Here is an 18180-nt window from a genome sequence, read left to right as displayed (position 1 = left end):
GTTTAAAGCATTAGAAAATAACATTTTGCACTGAAGACGTCACTGCATGTGCTTTCTTATACAATGTCTGCCTGACCCATGGTGATGTCCTCGAGCCAGAAGATGTTGATGAGCAACACCCACCACCACCGCTACCTCCAGGAGATGCAGGACAGGAAGCAAGTGGCAACATGTTGAGAGCAAGACTCTCTGCCCAGATTTCTGCACCACTTGCTATAGAGGCACATCTTTGTGAACATGATTACATTTAGTCAGTCTCTTGTTCTGATTTTTCTTGTTAACATGTTTATGATTTGAATTGGTTAATGTTGTTTTTGTAAATATTGAAGATACAATAATAAAAATGCATAATTTTTTTTTTACCACAAATTGAAAATGCATGGATAGTAATGTTAAAGCATATACTTCACTGAAATATTGTATGTCTATGTTTTTACATATATATTGTGTGCCTTTTGTTAGGTATTATTAAGTCAACTCAGAGGCAAGAACGATACAGTCAGTTTTACTTGCAGCAAGGGTAGCTCACTTTGCAGTGCAGACTACAAAGTTTTGACACCCTAACACTTTATTTATATGCACAGTTCAACAGACAGTTCAGACAGGGTGTGTGTGTGTGTGTGAGGCTGAAAAGAGGCTGGTTCCCACGGGATGCGATTCAGCCTAGTGTGTGTGTGCGTGTGTGTGTGTGTGAGGCTGAAATAGATAACGATGATAGGGAGGGCTGCATACCAGAGCATGATACAAAGTGGAATGCAGCTGCACTACAGCACAAAGTTTTTACATGAATGATAAGTTTTCGCACCCATCCAACACCTTTCAACAATGACAGCACCTTGTTGTGACACTGTTTTTGTTACCGAAAATGCGTTTACAATAATAAAGACATTTGATATTTTTCATAAATATTTGTTTATTGTACTTATCACAAATTCATCCACAGTTGCTGTGGAGTAAAACATCAACAGAGCAGACAGGAAGCATAAATGGTTGGTGGCTTTTTCGGAAACAGCCACTTTCAGAGAAAACAGAACAAATACACTTTCACTTGCTGCTTTCTTTTTTAAAAGAACATTTTAACTTGCAAGACATTTTAAAGTGCAAATATATCAAACACATTCAACAAAGATAAAATAAAACTAAACCGTCTGCTTACTATTTAGACAACACAGTTTTTACTTGGTTAGGTGATCAACAAGTCTCCCAAACAGATCTAGCATTTTATCCATTTGTCCCTGTGAATGGTCCAGCCAGGCTCTGTCCCGGTCATCAATCTCTTTTTGCCTCCTCTCCAGGTTTTCACACCATTCCCTAAGGCCCTCTACTGCACTCTTATCACTCTTTCTCTTCCTTTTAGGAGGGGGACTTGCTGAACTTTCTGGTGAGCCGATCTCTGAGTTCACTGATCCTACTGCTGACAGAGTGGCTGTGTGCTCCTCCTCCTTATCATCTTCCGTCTGGCTGGGGCTGACCACTACTCTGTTTGGCCCTGAAGAGTATAGGCTGACTGGATTTACTGATGGCTTCTGGCCTATAACTTCATGCATGGCTGCATAAAATATCCATGTTGCTGCAGTCACTTCTCCCTCGTCTGTCCCTGACCCAGTTTTTGGAAGTGACAAGTCCTTAACATAGTAATACATTCATATACTACACAATCACAGAGGCACTTTAAATTATCAAGCAACTTACCTTGTATTTCTTTTTAAGATTTTACCAATTTGTTTTGCATTGTTGCAGTGTCACTTTTTCCTCCAATCTCATTGTTTTTATTATTTCACTGCAAGAGACATATATACTTAACACTTATTGCTTTATACTTACGTATTATGTTTCTATTGTTTACATCTATAAACTTCTAGCCTTGGGTGGAGGCATTCCTGTGCCCAGTAAACAGATGGTCATTTTCAGATCTAAATTGGATAAAATTAAAAGTAATTTAATCCGTCCCTTAAAAGAAAAAAAAAAGTACAATTATTATAAGTAAAAATAACTACCGTATGCATTTTAATGTGGCAGTACACTTTTCCCCCAGTGGGCCCACCACCTGCAGGGGGAACCGTGAGGGACCGGTGCAAAGAGGATTGGGTGGCGGACGAAGGTGGAGACCTCAACGGCCCGATCCCCGGATGCTTAGGCTGGCTCTAGGGACGTGGAATGTCACCTCGCTGGGGGGGAAGGAGTCTGAGCTTGTGCGGGAGGTCGAGAGATATCGACTAGAAATAGTCGGGCTCGCCTCCACGCACAGCGTGGGCTCTGGAACCCATCTCCTTGAGAGGGGTTGGACTCTCTTCTACTCTGGAGTGGCCCACGGGGAGAGGCGGCGGGCTGGTGTGGGTTTGCTTGTTGCCCCCCAGCTCAGCCGTCTCGTGTTTGGGTTTACCCCAGTGGATGAGAGGGTTGTATCCCTGCGCTTTCGGGTTGGGGAGAGGTCTCTGACTATCATTTCAGCCTACGGGCCGAGTGGTAGTGCAGAGTACCCTGCCTTCTTGGCGTCCCTGTCGGGGGTGCTGGATAGTGCCCCTCCCGGGGACTCCATTATTCTGCTGGGGGACTTCAACGCCCACGTGGGGAACGACAGTGACACCTGGAGAGGCGTGATCGGGAGGAATGGCCTCCCCGATCTGAATCCGAGTGGTGTTTTGTTATTGGACTTCTGTGCTAGTCACGGATTGTCCATAACGAACACCATGTTCAAACATAAGGGTGTCCATCAGTGCACTTGGCACCAGGACACCCTAGGCAGGAGGTCGATGATCGACTTTGTTGTCGTATCATCAGACCTTCGGCCGCATGTTTTGGACACTCGGGTGAAGAAAGGGGCTGAGCTGTCCACTGATCATCACCTGGTGGTGAGTTGGATCCGCTGGAGGAGGAGAAAGCCGGACAGACTCGGCAGGCCCAAGCGCATAGTGAGGGTCTGCTGGGAACGCCTGGCGGAGCCCTCGGCCAGGGATGTATTCAACTCCCACCTCTGGGAGAGCTTCGACCAGATCCCGGGGGATGTTGGAGACATAGAGTCCGAGTGGACCATGTTCTCTGCATCTATTGTCGATGCTGCTGCCCATCGCTGCAGCCGTAAGGTCTGCGGTGCCTGTCGTGGCGGCAATCCCAGAACCCGGTGGTGGACACCGGCAGTAAGGGATGCTGTTAAGCTGAAGAAGGAGTCCTATCGGCTGTGGTTGGCTTGTGGGACTCCTGAGGCGGCTGACGGGTACCGTGAGGCCAAGCGTGCTGCGGCCCGGGCTGTGGCAGAGGCAAAAACTCGGGCCTGGGAAGAGTTCGGTGAGGCCATGGAGAAGGACTACCGGTTGGCCTCGAAGCGATTCTGGCAAACCGTCCGGCGCCTCAGGAGGTGGAAGCAGTGCTTTGCCAACACTGTTTATAGTGGGGGCGGGAGACTGCTAACCTCGACTGAGGACATTATCGGGCGGTGGAAGGAGTACTTCGAGGATCTCCTCAATCCTGCCATCACGCATTCCGTGGTGGAAACAGAGGCTGGGGACTCGGGGTTGGACTCTTTCATCACCCAGGCTGAAGTCACCGAGGTGGTTAAAAAGCTCCGCGGTGGCAAGGCTTCGGGGGTGGATGAGATCCGCCCTGAGTACCTCAAGTCTCTGGATGTTGTAGGGCTGTCATGGTTGACACGCCTCTTCAACATTGCGTGGCGGTCGGGGACAGTGCCTCTGGACTGGCAGACTGGGGTGGTGGTCCCCCTTTATAAGAAGGGAGACCGGAGGGTGTGTTCCAACTACAGGGGGATCACACTCCTCAGCCTCCCTGGTAAGGCCTACGCCAGGGTATTGGAGAGGAGAGTCCGACCGATAGTCGAACCTCGGCTTCAGGAGGAACAGTGTGGTTTTCGTCCCAGCCGTGGAACACTGGACCAGCTCTATACCCTCTACAGGGTGCTCGAGGGTTCATGGGAGTTTGCCCAACCGGTTCACATGTGTTTTGTGGACCTGGAGAAGGCATTCGACTCTGTCCCTCGTGATGCCCTGTGGGGGGTGCTCCAGGAGTATGGAATCAGGGGCCCTTTATTAGGGGCCAGCCGGTCCCTGTACGAGCGGAGCAGGAGTTTGGTCCGCATTGCCGGCACTAAGTCGGACCTGTTCCCAGTGCATGTTGGACTCCGGCAGGGCTGCCCTTTGTCGCCGGTCCTGTTCATAACTTTTATGGACAGGATTTCTAGATGCAGCCAAGGGCCGGAGGGGGTCTGGTTTGGGGACCAGTGGATTTCGTCTCTTCTTTTTGCAGATTACTTGGTCCTGCTGGCCCCCTCTAGCCAAGACCTACAGCATGCGCTGTGGCGGTTCGCAGCCGAGTGTGAAGCGGCTGGGATGAGGATCAGCTCCTCCAAGTCCGAGGCCATGGTACTCGACCGGAAAAGGGTGGCTTGTCCTCTTCAGGTTGGAGGGGAGTTCCTGCCTCAAGTGGAGGAGTTTAAGTATCTCGGGGTCTTGTTCACGAGTGAGGGAAGAATGGAGCGGGAGATCGACAGACGGATCGGTGCAGCTGCCACAGTAATGGGGGCGCTGTGCCGGTCCATTGTGGTGAAGAGAGAGCTGAGCCGAAAAGCAAAGCTCTCAATTTACTGGTCGGTCTACGTTCCTACCCTCACCTATGGCCATGAACTTTGGGTCATGACCGAAAGAACGAGATCACGGATACAAGCGGCTGAAATGAGCTTCCTCCGTAGGGTGGCCGGGCACTCCCTTAGAGATAGGGTGAGGAGCTCGGCCATCCGGGAGGAGCTCGGAGTAGAGCCGCTGCTCCTCCACATTGAGAGGAGCCAGTTGAGGTGGCTCGGGCATCTATACCGGATGCCTCCTGGACGCCTTCCTCGGGAGGTGTTCCAGGCACGTCCCACCGGGAGGAGGCCCAGGGGACGGCCCAGGACACGCTGGAGGGACTATGTCTCTCGGCTGGCCTGGGAACGCCTTGGGCTCCCCCTGGAGGAGCTGGAGGAGGTGTCTGGAGAGAGGGACGTCTGGGCGTCTCTGCTGAGTCTGCTGCCCCCGCGACCCGGTCCTGGATAAGCGGAAGACGACGAACGAACGAATGAAGTACACTTTTAAATGCAGATCTTTCACACTCAAAACTAATTGCACGACACATTCGGCTGTTAAAATATGTAGTTTCATGACTTGTTGAATACAGAACAAAATTCAGTTGTATTCACACACATAAAGTTTAGTAAAACATAAATTATTTTGATACTTACATTTTACTTTTACATTTTTTCGGCACAGGCGCAGGAGCTGAATTACTTGACGTAGCCATATTCTACCTCTTTGCACAAAAAGCCTTGTGGAGTTGTTGTTGTTCTTTTTCTTCTTGTTCTTGTTCTTCTTCTGTTTTTATTGCCGGATGACAAACCAACTTAGGTGCATTTACCGCCATCTACCGGACTGGAGTGCGGATGTCATTGCTAGTCAGAGGGAACTTAATTTACTCACATTAATGATGAGTGTACATACCCATACACACACACAAATTGTATGTGAATGAATATGTAAGTACATATACATATATGTTCATACTTTAAAATCGACTAAACATCCTAATATTTTTTAATAATTTAATTGATTTCTAACAGATTTTGATTCCTCTCCTAAAATATTAATTAAAGAAAGTGCATTTCCCTCTCTGTTTAAAACCGACTTTAAATGCTGACGTTCTTCTGAATATTTGCTACATTCTAAGAAAACATGCTCCACTGTTTCCATCTAATTACGATAAATACAAGTCCCTGTTTCATGTTTCCCTATCCGAAAAAAAGAACTATTAAGACCTGTATGACCAATTCTGACGTGATATAATCACTTCTTTTCGACTTCCATCCCTACTTCTATTACCCCCCACAGTCTTTTGAATATTATATAAATGCCTGCCATTATCATGATTATCCTATTGCTCCTGCCACATTTGAATGATTTTGCTTTGAATAATAGATTTTCCCTTTCCTTTGCTCAGAGGAATATTTAAGTTAATACTATGTAATTTTAAAGCCTGCTTAGCTAACAAATCTACTTCTTCATTTCCTTTGATTCCTACATGAACAGATATCCAGACAAATCTAACAGATCAGTTTCTATTATGTAACTGGACCAATAAGTGATATATATTAAACAATAAATCTAATCTACAAGATTTTCCAGACTCTATACTTAAAATTGCAGCTTGACCATCTGATACAACTATAGATCTATTTACCTCCTTAACATTATCAGAAAGCAACCATTTAGAAGTTAATATAATAGCAATTAATTCAACTGAATAAAGTGCTAAATTGTCTGTTGTTCTTCTTTTAATCATGACTTTATAATGCGGGATATACACAGCTGCCCCTGTTTTACCACTATTTGGATCTTTAGACCCATCTGTATATATTACAAGGTCTTCTTTAAACTTTTCAAAATATTCTTTAACTATAACCCATTCTGGGTTCTTTCCTTTTTAAGTATTTTTCCTATTTGCAGGACAACTACTGGTGTGTTAAATAACCATGGTAGAATTGGTGATTGTGGAACAGTAAAACTATACTGAAACTGTGTCAGACCTAAATTTTGAGCTTTCATATTCCCAACCCATTCGAAGCTATTGTAGTTAGATTTATTATGTTCCCAACAGTCCTGCAGTACAGCCTTTGTTGGATGACCATATTTATGTCCCTGAAGGTTTATCCAGTATATATACATTTGCTTCATTCTTCAACCCCTAACCCTAACCCTAACCCTTAAAGGAAGTTTACCAGTCTCAACTTGTAAAGCAGCTAAAGAAGATGATCTCAAAGCTCCACAACATATTCTCAACTCCTGTGTTTGTTCTCTATCAAGCTTCCTTATTTTGAACAGATTCTATTTGCTGTTTCCAAGTAAATTTTTCATCAAAGATGACATCTAAAAATCTCACTGAATTCACTTGTTTAAGCTTTTGATTGTAAAGATTCAAAGTAATTTCCTAATGTCTTCTATCCACAAGTTTCTGTAAGAGCGTACGTAGGCTGTCATGACACACCGCTACTTCCGCTGTCCGGTTTTATACCTCAGGGTACCCAAAGGTAGAACCACTAGAATTAACGACAAATTCTGTTAATTTGTGCTGTAACGGGCGGCTTAACCAGTTTGTATATGAGTTCGGGTTCAACTTGTGCTGTTGTTGGCTGTCACAACTCAAGAAAATTGAAAAATGAGTTAGAAACATTTTGTCTTGAACATCAACAACTTCGAAAGGCCTGTCCGTGCCTATCGCCATACCCTAACCCAATTCTCCTTCCTCGGCATAGAGTACAGTGCGTACTCTATTGGAAATGAGCGTGGCTGGCAGCTTTAAAACTCAAATACCCCCCCGAAGAGAGTTTATGTTTGCTCCTTTTATTTTATTGATAAAAAGCCCACAGAGCTACAGCCCCACCTTGAGCTTTAATTGGGCTATGACCTACCTCCACCAAAGAAAAGAAGGCAGCTCATCCTGACCTCTGTGAGCCAGACAGCTTCCAGCAACATCAACAAAACAGCCAAATTTGTTCCCGGTGAATGAAATTGTAAATGTAGTTTGTCCTCGTTTTCACATTTTCATCAGTCTGGATGTTAGTATGTTTTTAATTCAGTTCAATTCAAAAATACTGTATTTATCCCAAAGGGAAATCAAATATTTAATTAGCAGCCAAGTATAATTTTTAAAGACAAAATGGTTAGTAATTAACACCAGTCGCATGCTGGCAGAAGTGTATATGGGTTCATTTAACAGTCCCAGAATAGCTTTTCATAACATGTAATAAGCTAATTGACACTTTACAGTTTCTGTTATGCTAACCGAGCTTACATGAGTGTACATTTGATTGTATGTTTGTGTTATCCAGCGCGCACTGTGGATTCACCTTCAGTCATCCCAGACCAGGCCAGCATCTCCACACAACCTCCTGAGCCACATCTGCACTCAGTCCACACACAGTGGGAGGACCCTTCGCAACAAGATCATAAATACAGCAACACTTCTTGCAGTAAAGATCTCCAGGACAAGATGACTCATTGTGACGAAGTTGCATATTTTATTCTTCAAAATGACGCAGACACTTTGCTGTGCACTGGTATAGCCTTAGAAACATTTAACAGTCTTGTGTCAACCCTGGAAGGATATGAAAACAATGAATTTACAATGCCTGTACGAGATCAAGTCCTTATGACACTTATGAAATTAAAGAGTAATTGTGTAATAGGTGACCTAAGCCGCCAGTTTCATATATCACATAGCATGGCTTGCAAGATCATTTCATACTGGTTAGACAGACTGGAGGAACATTTCCAACCATAAATTCCATGGCTGCCAAGAGGAGCTATTCAAGCAACTATGCCTGCAGCCTTCAAGAAGAACATTCCGAATACTACATACATTATAGATTGCAGTGAGAGCCTTTTACAGAAACCCAAAAATCTGGACTCATACAGCCACTATTATTCACACAACACAGTCAAATATTTGGTAGCTGTTGCACCATGTGGACTAATCATGTTTGTGTCTGCGGCATATGGCGGTTGATGTAGTGACAAATTTATCACAATGGACTCTGAAATATTAACGTGCCTGAAACCTGGTGACAAAGTCATGGCAGATAGAAGTTTTACAATAAAAGGCTTGCTCTTTGAGAGAAAAGTTAGATTAGTAATTCCTTCTTTCACAAAAAAACATCGACAGCTAACTGAGGAATAGGTAACATACACGGGTCGGATTGCAAAAGTAAGAATTCACGTTGAAAGAGCAATCAGACATTTGAAAGTTTTCAAAATACTATCTCAAACTATAAGCATGGCTTCTAAAATAGACAAGATTTGAGGATATGTGCTGCTCTAGTAAATTTAAGAGAGGATCTCATCCGTGATACACAATAATTTTGATGTACAGATATATAGTGTAAATAGTTTCCAGGTCTCCCTTTTTTTTTTTTTTCTACACGTTTTTTTTTTAAAAGCTTGTGATACAGTGCACATATAGCGCAATCACCTGAACAGGGATTTCTTTTTTTTATTCAACCACAATGTGACAGGTTCTTCAAATGGCAACAAATGATTTTCTCAAAATGACATTCTTGACATTTTGTTGTCTTGGAAGACTGCAAAAATACAGAAGTATTTTATGCTGTCATTTTGTTATTAATTACCCAGCATATGTTTGAATTTTGAACATTTTAGATGTGAAATACTAAGCAGATTTCATATTGAATGTCTCCTTTCATTCACAGGACTGAGGCTAAACTCTGCCTGTATGTTAATGTCTGACTGTCCCATTTATAGTTGTCACATGAGCAAATGTGAATTAAAGCTTGGCCATTAACTTCAAGTATCTCTCATTTAGCTGAAACCGTCCTGCAGCATAGTCTTCTACAAGTCGAGGTAAGAAACATGAGAAGTAAAATGCTCTCAAGCGATGTACTTTTTCCTTTACAAATGCTTCATCATATTGCACTGAAAATGAAACATGCTCACTAGGTGTCCAGATCACAAGTGTGGCAGTCTTTAGACCTGTGGAAAACATAGTAAGTTGCACTTGCATGTAAGAGTCTTTGCTTCCAGTTTTCTTCAGCAGCAGCTCTCCATCTACCATTTTGATATCACTGCATTTCTGGGTAAGCTGCTCAGTGAGCGAAGGATGGGTTGGTACAGAAGATTTAATTTCTAGCAGCATATCTGAGTCTGATCCCATCAGGACTAGCAGAGAATCATGGCTCCTGGATGCTGATAACAGTGCCCATGTGAATGGTGTTCATGTCCTGTTCTTTCAGATGATTACAAGCTCTAACTTCATTTTCTTTACCATAGTTTGTTTCAGAATTACCACGAAAGGAGGGGTATGTTATGGAAATTTTAGTGCCTTGCTTGATTTGCTCCTTGATACTCTACAGGAACTGAAAAAAGTATTAGAACCCCTCTGTGTTGTTCCATTCTTCTTTGTTTAGTCTTAGAGTAATGGTTTCTCAGCCTTCTGCTTGTGAGATAATATGTATGCCACACTGTTAAGATTATGTCTAGGACAACAGGTCTCATGAGAGTCACCTTGAAAACTGTTGTAGCTTATAGGAGAACTTTTACTTTGTCTGGTCAGAATGATTTGGCATCACTACTGAGCACATCTCCAATGCTGTAAAGTCCTTCTCTCTTGCAAGATTAAAATAAAGCTGATTCTGAGTGACATTCATCAGTCTCTGGATGTGAATTTTTCTACAACAATTTGGCATCAGGAACAGGATTCCTTGACTGATTTACTCTGGGGACATCGACGAAGAAGTGCCAGGCGCCAGCCTTGGAAGAGATTCCTTGCCTTTACCCCGCTTATTGTTACAGGGACAGAGGACTTCTGCGTCGAGGTTCCTGGGAGACTCAGCACTGGAATCCAGAAAGAACCTGATTTTTTCCCAGAGATGGTGAGATCTTGAATCAGCACAATTTAATAATTATTATCATTAGGTTATATTAGGAAAACAAAAACAAATAATAACCTAAGGCGTATAAATTAAATTGCAAAAATAGAGAAAATAATAATAGGCTTAATAATAATAAGAACTTCTTAAATTTTAATTAAAAGGTTAAAACTAACAGTTTCTACTGGGGACAAAGGGGATCTGGGATTTTTCCCTCCTTGGAACAGGAGCAAGGTGTACGGACCTCGCTGGCGCAGTTGATGCCACGCTGTGCGCGGGTGAACGGTAATTCACCAGTAGAGACCCCTCCCTGTACGGTTGAGCGAGGCTCCCCTAACGAGTAAGTTAGGGGGAAGGCAATTAGGGTGCCATAAAGCTCTAAACTCTTGTGGAGACGTCTGCAGGTTTTAAAGGAATATTCCATTTACCAGTAAATAAAGTGTGTGGCAAGGCTGTCAGTATAGGACAGCAGTTCAGTTCTAAGGGATCACCTCCTTCTCTCCAGGGAGAAACGTTTGATTTTATGTTAAAAAAAATCATGGTCCACAAAGCACTGAGGGGGGTTCATTCAATCTTACAGTTTTACAGAGGGTTGAAGAAGCTATAAAAGAAAAGGAGGAAAAATTAGACGGACAAAAGAAAATAGATCAAAAAGATTACCGGGCTATGAAAAACGATAAAGCATGCTTACAATGTTGGAAAGATGAAGCTGAGTGATGCCAAGAGAAAAAAAACTCTAAATTGATGCCAGGGAATCAGGATGACAGTAAACCCATGGGTGGGCGACAAAATAAAAGCTCTATCTCTGTACCTGTTCTAACCAACTTTGGACCAAATACTGATAGAAAAATACACAAAATAATCCCACCCCCTTATAATCCAGCTGTAAAGTCTGACACTTCTGCTAATTCTTCTCTTGTTTCTCACTCTCTATACCCTGATCTACGAGCTTTGACGACTCTGGCGGCTGTGGTGGACCACGATCTGGACTCATATGCTTTCCGACCCATCAGAAACGAACAGCAGCCTGACAGCTCCTCCTCTGCAGTAGCGACCTCCAGACCTCCAGCTGCAGAACCAGCCACATCTGCAGCCTCGCAGCAACAGCAGTCACTGAAGGTGGAAGACAGCTCTAACACCACATCTGCACAGCTGCACAGCTCCTCAGATCCTTCTGATTCACGGCCAGGTCCAAGCTCCAGCCCTCCGTCTTCTCATACCAGACAGAAGGGACAGGCTCAGGGACACACTCTCACTACACCTATGGTGGAAGTAATGGGTCCAAATGGACCTAACTGGTTTTCCGGTCCTGCACTTCTCATGACATCAAGTGAAGTTTTTTCCACCAGTTTCTCTGATTTTTGCAAGGAATATCGCCCTACTGGTGCTGAAATACGCCGAATCCTGACACGTAAAATAACTTTGTCTGACATTGCAAAAATCCATAACAAGCTCCCTGTTCGTAACCTACGTCTGAAAAATGAGGATTGGGATGATGCTTCAAATATGGAATACAGGAATGCCGTTGATGTCCTGGCGGTTGCCATAAAGACAGAGTTTCCCCGAAAGATCAATATGACTAACATCTATGCCTGCAAGCAGAAAGTTGATGAAGACACTAATGATTTCATCACCAGAGTGATCGAAGCAGTGACTAAGTACAGTGGGATAGGAACGTCCACAGAAGTGGGTACAGAAGCAGGTGTCTGGGAGACCCTTGTTTGTGATGCGGTCATAAAAGGAATGCTTCCACTTTTAGCACAACATCTTAAGGGAGCATATGTGGGCTAGGCTGATCATCCTCGCCTTGCCAATGTTCGCAGGCATGCCAAACATGCTCAACTCATGTTTGAAGAACGGCAGCGGAGTAAAAAAGAAGCATCTGACAAAGAACTGCATCTAGCCACGATTACGATGTACCAAAATGTCGGAAGGAATAGGGAGGGAGGATATCGACGAAAGCAAGGCCCATTGAGAGATCCGGGAAGACGTTTTTGTGATCCAGACGCCTGTTTCAAGTGTGGCAGAAAGGGACATTGGAGGGAGCAATGTCCCTACCCAGCTGAGGCCGCATCTTACCAGGCTGATTGACTAACCGAGGCAGAGGAGGGCAAGCGCAACCCACCACAGTGTCAGCCATCTCGTCAAAGCGGTACCACACCACACCTCTTTAACACACCCAGCTGCTCCACACTCTTTTCCTAGCTATCCTATTTCTCAGTTAGACACACACACACACAAATATACATATAGATGCTCAATCCACTTTTCCTTCTCTTCCTATTTCAATCAATGAAGAGCTGCTTTGCAATGACTGTGATGACTTGACTAAAGTGCAACATGCTGTTTTGGAAAAGAAATTTGAGAGAAAATATATACCAACTTATATAAAGCTTTCCCAATGTTTGATCATATCGTCTCAGGACAGAAAATATCATTTATGGTAGACTCAGGAGCAACTTCTTCTGTTGTTAAGGCAGAGGAATTTTCAACACCCCCAAAGCTCAGCGGAAATCATGTTTTTTCTATGTCAGCATCAAGGCAGATGACAAGGGAACATGTTACAAAGCCCATCGCATGTGTAACACCTGAGGGGTTTACTTCCAAACATTGTTTCCTCTTATCATCATTGTGTCCTGTAAATTTGATGGGTAGAGATTTGATGTGCAAGCTAGGGATCATTCTAATGTCCACCCCAGAGGGTGTAAGGGTCTCTACTCAGGCTGACACAGTGCTTACTGCAGTACAGTTCAGTCCACAAGCATTGAACTATGTTTATGAGTGGAAAGTGCAAAATTCATTGTGTTCTCAGCAGTTGCTGAAGGAGGTTAGATCAGTTGTTAATCCCTCCTGTGATTTTATGCAAGCTGTTGATTTAAACTGTATTGCTCATATGTCGTTGGGTTCTGACAAAGAATATGAGAAAGCTTGGTTTTGCATTTCTTGTGAAAAACTAACCACATCTATGCTGTATTGGAATGCTAATACAGCCACGCTTGCTGTTTGTCTGAACTCACACCAGCTGCAGTTTTTCAAAACAAGAGACACTGTCCCACACATCGCTTTGGCAAAATCTGTAACACAAAAGTTGACAGATGTGAACTATTTTGTGTTGCAGTGTGAAAAAGTGTCTGATTGGACTGTGGTATCAACAAATTCTAATCTTATGTTTTCTAAGAGACTTTCTGCATTTAAAAGACCTTTTCTTAGCACACTGCACTGCCAAAGAACTGTTCAGTTGATCCCAGAAAATGATCTGTTTTCCCAAAATGGCTCATTTGTTGGTCCAGGTGCCTCCTGGCCTGTGGGCAAAAAGTGAATATGATGTGGGACTCATAAAAGGTTGTGAACTTGTTGTTGTGACTCCAACGTCAAACTACAGACCGTGTGTGAAACAATACCCACTCAAACCAGAAGCCATTGCAGGAATCAAACCTGTTTTTGAATCGCTTCTGAAAGAAGGAATTATTGTTCCTTGTGAAGCTTCTCCTGTAAGAACTCCTCTTTTTCCTGTTAAAAAGATCAGGAGTAAAGGAGAACCTGTTGAATGGAGGTTTGTGCAAGATTTACAAGTTGTAAATGCTTCAGTACAAGCCAGAGCTCCTACAGTTCCAAACCCGCACACTATTTTGTCAGAAGTTCCTCCAGATGCAAAGTTTTTTTCTGTTGTTGATCTTTCAAATGCATTTTTTAGTGTACCTGTTGATAAGCAGGTCCAATTTTGGTTTGCTTTTGAGTTTGAAGGAAAACCTCACACTTTCACTTGTCTGTGTCAAGGTTATTGTGAAAGTCTGACTACAGGTCCTTCTCAAAACATTAGCATATTGTGATAAAGTTCATTATTTTCCATAATGTCATGATGAAAATTTAACATTCATATATTTTAGATTCATTGCACACTAACTGAAATATTTCAGGTCTTTTATTGTCTTAATATGGATGATTTTGGCATACAGCTCATGAAAACCCAAAATTCCTATCTCACAAAATTAGCATATCATTAAAAGGGTCTCTAAACGAGCTATGAACCTAATCATCTGAATCAACGGGTTAACTCTAAACACCTGCAAAAGATTCCTGAGGCCTTTAAAACTCCCAGCCTGGTTCATCACTCAAAACCCCAATCATGGGTAAGACTGCCGACCTGACTGCTGTCCAGAAGGCCACTATTGACACCCTCAAGCAAGAGGGTAAGACACAGAAAGACATTTCTGAACGAATAGGCTGTTCCCAGAGTGCTGTATCAAGGCACCTCAGTGGGAAGTCTGTGGGAAGGAAAAAGTGTGGCAGAAAACGCTGCACAACGAGAAGAGGTGACCAGACCCTGAGGAAGATTGTGGAGAAGGGCCGATTCCAGACCTTGGGGGACCTGCAGAAGCAGTGGACTGAGTCTGGAGTAGAAACATCCAGAGCCACCGTGCACAGGCGTGTGCAGGAAATGTACAGGTGCCGCATTCCCCAGGTCAAGCCACTTTTGAACCAGAAACAGCGGCAGAAGCACCTGACCTGGGCTACAGAGAAGCAGCACTGGACTGTTGCTCAGTGGTCCAAAGTACTTTTTTCGGATGAAAGCAAATTCTGCATGTCATTCGGAAATCAAGGTGCCAGAGTCTGGAGGAAGACTGGGGAGAAGGAAATGCCAAAATGCCAGAAGTCCAGTGTCAAATACCCACACTCAGTGATGGTCTGGGGTGCCGTGTCAGCTGCTGGTGTTGGTCCACTGTATTTTATCAAGGGCAGGGTCAATGCAGCTAGCTATCAGGAGATTTTGGAGCACTTCATGCTTCCATCTGCTGAAAAGCTTTATGGAGATGAAGATTTCATTTTTCAGCACGACCTGGTACCTGCTCACAGTGCCAAAACCACTGGTAAATGGTTTACTGACCATGGTATCACTGTGCTCAATTGGCCTGCCAACTCTCCTGACCTGAACCCCATAGAGAATCTGTGGGATATTGTGAAGAGAACGTTGAGAGACTCAAGACCCAACACTCTGGATGAGCTAAAGGCCGCTATCGAAGCATCCTGGGCCTCCATAAGACCTCAGCAGAGCCACAGGCTGATTGCCTCCATGCCACACCGCACTGAAGCAGTCATTTCTGCAAAAGGATTCCCGACCAAGTATTGAGTGCATAACTGTACATGATTATTTGAAGGTTGACGTTTTTTGTATTAAAAAAACTTTTCTTTTTTTGGTCGGATGAAATATGCTAATTTTGGGAGATAGGAATTTTGGGTTTTCATGAGCTGTATGCCAAAATCATCTGTATTAAGACAATAAAAGACCTGAAATATTTCAGTTAGTGTGCAATTAATCTAAAATATATGAATGTTAAATTTTCATCATTACATTATGGAAAATAATGAACTTTATCACAATATGCTAATATTTTGAGAAGGACCTGTATATATAATGCTGCATTGAAAGCTAGTCTTGAGTCATTGGAGTTGACCTCAGTCTCTGCTTTATTGCAGTATGTTGATGATCTTCTGCTTTGTTGTCCTACTAAGGAGCAATGTGAGAAAGACACTTTCACGCTGTTGAAACATTTGCATTCAGTGGGGCATAAGGCCTCTCTTTCTAAACGTCGGCTTATCCAGCTACAAGTAACCTTTTTAGATCGTATTATTTCTGCTGAAGGTAAAACTCGTTCCTTAAAGCGTATGAATGCAGTGCAAAACATTCCAAAACGTGTTACAAAAAAACAGTTGATGTCAATTTTGGGCATGGCTTCATATTGCAGGAATTTTATTCCTAATTATTCCCGTATGGAAGCCCGTTGGGTGCTCTCATTCATGGTAAAGGTCTTCAATCTCATGACAATATTGTTTGGACACCTGAAGCAGAAGCAGCTTTCATACAACATAAGCTGGCTTTGCAGAAGGCTCCTACTTTAGGATTACCAAATCCTAACAAACCTTTTTTTCAGGCTGTTGATGAAAAACATGGGTGCATGCCATCAGTTCTCCTCCAAAATCATGGAGATAACCTGCCACATGTTGCTTATTTTTCTGCAAAATTGGATCCCGTGGCTATGGGACTCCATAACTGCGTTCGTGCTGTGGCATCTGCAGAAAAAGCTGTGTTGGCTTCTAGAGACATTGTTGGATATGGAGACCTCACAGTTTTGGTTCCACACTCTGTTGCTCTTATTCTGCTTGAACAAAAAACATCACACCTTTCTGCTGCTCGTTGGCTGAGATACACATCAATTCTTCTGGACATGCCAAATATAACTGTTAAAAGGTGTACTGTGCTCAATCCAGCAACACTTCTCCCCACGCCAGAAGATGGGGAGCCTCATAACTGTGTTTCAGTGTTGGAGGAAGTTTGCACACCCCGGCCTGACCTTTCTGAGATACCTCTGGAGAATCCAGAGATGATTTTATTTGTTGATGGTTCGGCTTCTCGAAACCCTGATACTGGTAGGAATCAGGTGGGTTTTGCAATGTGTTCTTCCCGTGAAACTTTTGTTTCAGGCTCACTGCCAAAACACTTTTCTGCCCAGGCTGCTGAGCTTGTGGCCCTGACTGAAGCTTGCAAATTAACCGAAAATCAAACTGTAAACATTTGCACAGACTCAGGATACGGATTTGGTATAGTCCATGATTTTGGGGCATTGTGGAAACACAGAAAGTTTCTTAAAAGCGGTGGAAAACCCATTTTGAAAGATGTTCAGGTTTCTTCAGTTTTGCTTCTGTGGGCGAGAGGCGCGTGTGGGCTTCTGCAGGAGTGAAATACACTGATGGTGTTTTGTCAAAATAAGGTGAGATCTTTCCATGTAATCCATGCAACATTTAGTAACCGTTCACAGTTAACTCCATAAAGGTTACAATAAATATCCTTATATCCTCATGTGTAATCCATGCAATAATTATTAAAATACACAGTTGAAGCAGTAGAGAGTGAAACAAGCATGTTCTCATATTCTAGAACTGAGAGACTGGAGAGGCCTGTGTGGAGCCACATGTTATCTGCCACATATTATCTGTCTTATCTTTTGCAAAAATATAAACAAGTGTATCCAAAGAAATGATGTATGATGATTTTACATTCTTTCACATGTATTAAATGAAATTAGTAATCTTTGATTATCAAGTTAAAAGATGTATGATTGAAATGTGATTAAGAAGTGAGAATTAAAGTAAAAAACATTAAGGTTTGACATTCTCAATCAGCTATATATGAAAGAGATATAACGTTAATCATTTCTGAAACATGAATAAGAAGAATGAAGTGATGGTTTTGTAACTGTGTTTTAAAGTAAATGCAGAAAGCTGAGAATGGAATGTGTAATACTGTGTAAAGTTTAAGACTGAGCAGATTAGGGAAAGAACTGTAGGATGACTAGCAGTGACGAGAGCCAACTGCATGCTGACAACAAATCCTTTGAAGGCCAGCGCAAAGAAGGGAGGATGAGTCTACAGCCAGCTGCGTGGCTATTACCGGCCTCTCCAAGGCCGAAAAAACAAGAACCAGAAAGTCACGATGACCATGACTAAGTATTGAGCAATAACTAAGAAGCTGAGCAGAGTAGGTTGGGCAATAACTGAGAAGCCTAACAAGGGGCTGACTGGTGAAAGCATCAAGCACTATAAAAGCAATGCTGAAGGAGGGAACTGGGGTTGTTTTCTCGCAGAAGACCAGCGAACAAGATCGGACGGAGAAAAGAAGCTCAGATGGAAAAGGAACAGAGACACAGCCCAGCTGATCGACTGCATTAAACAGAGGATCAACCCATGTGCTCAGAAAGGACTGTGCC

At 43.2% G+C, this 18180-nt stretch overlaps 1 long non-coding RNA gene across 1 annotated transcript; it reads left to right on the top strand.

The window, feature by feature from the left end:
* Nucleotides 1-278: 278 nt before the first annotated feature.
* On the top strand, nt 279-8225 carry LOC124864605. Its single transcript, XR_007037326.1, has 2 exons — nt 279-1634; nt 7865-8225. It is a non-coding gene; the product is annotated as an uncharacterized LOC124864605 (long non-coding RNA).
* The last annotated feature ends 9955 nt before the right edge of the window (nt 8226-18180 follow it).

This window comes from Girardinichthys multiradiatus, chromosome Y (genome assembly GCF_021462225.1).
Source record: "Girardinichthys multiradiatus isolate DD_20200921_A chromosome Y, DD_fGirMul_XY1, whole genome shotgun sequence".
NCBI classification, from domain to species: domain Eukaryota; kingdom Metazoa; phylum Chordata; class Actinopteri; order Cyprinodontiformes; family Goodeidae; genus Girardinichthys; species Girardinichthys multiradiatus.
The sequence above is the reverse complement of the archived record's forward strand: the minus strand, read 5'-3'. Positions and strand labels throughout refer to the sequence as shown.